The sequence below is a fragment of the Thermobia domestica genome, chromosome 16 (genome assembly GCF_964235325.1).
Source record: "Thermobia domestica chromosome 16, izTheDome1.hap1.1, whole genome shotgun sequence".
Lineage (NCBI taxonomy): Eukaryota > Metazoa > Arthropoda > Insecta > Zygentoma > Lepismatidae > Thermobia > Thermobia domestica.
In genome coordinates this window covers 4,402,040-4,405,718 of record NC_137469.1, presented here as the reverse complement: position 1 = coordinate 4,405,718, position 3,679 = coordinate 4,402,040, and the positions used below count along the sequence as shown (strand labels likewise).

At 39.8% G+C, this 3,679-nt stretch overlaps 1 pseudogene; it reads left to right on the top strand.

Annotated features, from left to right (window-relative positions):
- The first annotated feature begins 2,461 nt into the window (after positions 1-2,461).
- LOC145673347 (ribosome biogenesis protein NSA2 homolog pseudogene) lies at positions 2,462-3,109 on the top strand (annotated as a pseudogene).
- The last annotated feature ends 570 nt before the right edge of the window (positions 3,110-3,679 follow it).

The window sequence follows — 3,679 nt, the reverse complement described above, 5'->3', positions numbered from 1 at the left end:
GACCAAAGCTTAAAACTTTATTTTAAATTATAATTTGTAACTGTTTCGGATATCTAGCATATCCTTCTTCAGGCACTATCGAAATTAATGAAAATAACAAATTATGAAAAGGTCTGTATTTTCATTAATTAAGATAGTGTCTGAAGAAGGATATGCTAGATATCCGAAACAGTTACAAATTATAATTTAAAATAAAGTAAAGTTTTAAGCTTTGGTCAGGGTCTCTTTTGTTAAAACAATTAATCCAAAGCCATTAGAATTCATACGAAAAATCGAATTTTGATTTTCCCTTTTCTGAAAATTATCATCATTCATGAGTATGAGGATAGAGGTGAAAGTCGAAAATCCACTCAATAGAATCTGATAGTAACTAACTAACTAATTCTATGGCCTATGTAAGCCGAAGATTCAATGCTACGTTCACAAAAACTCTCCATTGATTTCTGTTCTTAGCCAACTGGATCCAGTTTCTACTTTGTACTTGTATTTCTGCGAAATCCACCTTAACATTGTCCTCCTATCTGCGTCTAGGTCTTCCTAATGGTCGTTTTCCGATTTGGTTTCCAGTTAAAACTTTAAAAGCGTTTTTACTTTCTTCCATCTTGGCTACATGACCTGCCCATCTGAGCCTCCTAGACTTGACGACCTTAACAATATTTGATAAACGGTATAAATTACATAATAATAATAATAATAATAATAATAATAATAATAATAATAATAATAATAATAATAATAATAATAATAATAATAATAATAATAATAATAATAATAATAATAAAATTTAGCATCAAAGCTTGTGTAGATAACAATAGATGAACAGCAGAATAGATGACTGATGAACAGACAGTTCAAACTTCGAAGACCTTCTTGTAGAAACGACGCTCGCAGGATTTTTCCTAATGTGTATGTGTGTGTGTGTGTGTGTGGAGGAAGACTGACGCAATTGAATCGCGAATACACATCAATACGTGGGGCTTCGGAAGCTCAGTGGTAGAGCGTTCACCTCTGGTGCATAAAGTCCCTGGTTGGATCCCAGATTGTGCCAAGTGAACTTTGTGGTGGACAAACTCCGTGTGCGTGGATTCTCTCGGGGTTCTTCCGTTTTCTTCCACTTTATTCATTCCATCATTTTCATTCATTTCTCATCATCACCGTCTCCTTTAGCCTAGCCGGCATAATCGTGGGACGTAAAACTAAAGATTTCATTTCATTTTTTCATAATTGTGCTTTTAAGAATGGTTCATGTGAAGAACTTTGTATGAATAACATTTTAAAATAATTAATGAACGTCGGATTTTTGATTGAAAGGGCAACATAATGGCGAGAGATCTAAGCAGATATAGACTGATTCTGTTTGAGAACAAAGGGGCAGAGACTAGCACTATTCGGGAATTTTGGTTCGAGGGTGGGTGGAAGACAATGGCAAATTTAAAGGGATTTTGCTCAAGCACTTTAGAGGGGTGGGAGGGATCGGTCCCACTGCTCGTAGCGGGTCTAGGTCAAAACCCCGACAGCCAAAACCCCCACACTCAAGAAATGTCAAAACGCCCACACGATCGGTCATAACTCCCACACAAATGGACAAATCCCCCGAACGCACGAACGGTCAAAACCCCCACAGCCAAAACCGCCACACTCAAGAAATCTCAAAACGCCCACACGATCGGTAATAACCCCCACACAAATGGACAAATCCCCCAAACGCACGAACGGTCAAAACCCCCACAGCCAAAACCCCCGCACTCAAGAAATGTCAAAACGCCCACACGATCGGTCAAAACTCCCACACAAATGGACAAAACTCCCACACATAGCAACGGTCACAATCTCCACATAAATGGACAAAACCCCCACACAAATGGACAAAACCCCCACACAATCGGACAAATCCCCCACACTATGAAATTATCGTGATTGTACGTCTTTGTTGCGGCTCTTTACGACGCCCACTTTAGTGTTTCTGTCATTACAAAACAGTGCAAGAAGAATAGTTGCAACATCGGTTTAAGTGGAATAAAAAATGTTATTAAAAAGTACAAGGGCAAGACATACAACCAGGATCATTTCAGAGTGTGGGAGATTTGACCGATTGTGTGGGAGTTTTGTCCATTTATGTGGGGATTGTGACCGTTGCTAGGTGTGGCTGTTTTGTCCATTTGTGTGGGAGTTATGACCGTTGGAGGTTATGACCGATTACCTGTGTGGGGCTTTTGGCTGTGGGGGTTATGACCGTTCGTGTGTTTGGGAGATTTGTCCATTTGTGTGGGGGTTATGACCGTTCGTGTGTTTGGGAGATTTGTCCATTTATGTGGGGGTTATGACCGTTTGTGTGGGCGTTTTGACATTTCTTGAGTGTGGGGGTTTTGGCTGTGGGGGTTTTGACCGGTTCCCCTCGTAGCAATCTTTAAAACTGATGGTCAGACGTTTCTTCTCTTTTTTCTTTCTTTTCCTCTATTTTTTCCGTGTGGTGGTGCAATTGTGTTGTGGAGGGTTGAACATGTGTGTTATATGCAATCGATGATATACCGGAATAAATAAGAAATTTTTAACAAAGTGAACCAATCATTGCCAAAAAATGCCGCAGAACGAACATATCGAACTCTTCCGAAAGCGGTCTGGATACCGGTTGGACTACCATGAGAAGAAGAGGAAGAAGGAAGCTCGTGAACCTCAGAAACGAGCTCAGACGGCGAAGAAGTAGCGAGGCATTAAAGCTAAGTTGTACAACAAAGAACGTAGAAATGAGAAGATTCAGATGAAGAAGAAAATCAAAGCGCACGAAGAGAAACGCGTGAAACAACAGAAAGAACAGAAGACAGACGGAGCGCTGCCGGTCTACTTGTTGGACCGTGATGTACAGAACAGGTCGAAAGTTTTGTCGAATATGATTAAACAGAAGCGTAAGGAGAAGGCAGGAAAGTGGGATGTTCCAATACCGAAGGTGAAAGCTCAGGCAGACGCCGAAGTGTTTAAGGTTATAAGGACTGGCAAAACAAAACGAAAAGCTTGGAAGAGAATGGTGACCAAGGTTTGTTACGTAGGTGAAGCATTTACCCGGCGCCTCCACCATAACGTGTGCTACAAATTTCTAACCGGAATGATTTAGTATCTTAGAAACTTTTTATATTTGGGGGCAGAGCTTAGCTCATCTGAAATTTGTAACACCGTGTATTTAGACAACTCGAGGATGAATTTAACAAATCGTCTTAGGATAAGAAATGAAATACTCAATTACTTTTGGATATTTTCGACATCACACCACAAGTTATTATGATTCGAAATGGTCTTAACTATAGAAATCTACTACATCGTAATGGCACAGAAACTTAACCATTATGGTTATCTAACATCGCAAATAGATGCAGTACTCACAGGTAGTTCAGCTCAGTTCAACTCCAAACGATGTCCTTCCACTCTCCAATCTTAATCACAACTCCCGATTCTCGTCTTCGTCCTCAACCAGCACAACCCCTTTCCGGGATTCAGGTGCTTCCTGGTTATGGCGAAGAGCTTAGCTCAGGTCTCTTTCTGCAATCTCTTACTTCCTTATTTCCGTATAGGAAAACTTCCTATAATTGTGGTGTGATGCCGACGTTATCTGTTTTTATTTTTTTTTTTCTAAGCAGTATGACTATAACTTCCTTGTTTTATAATAAACAACATAAATTAAACTAAC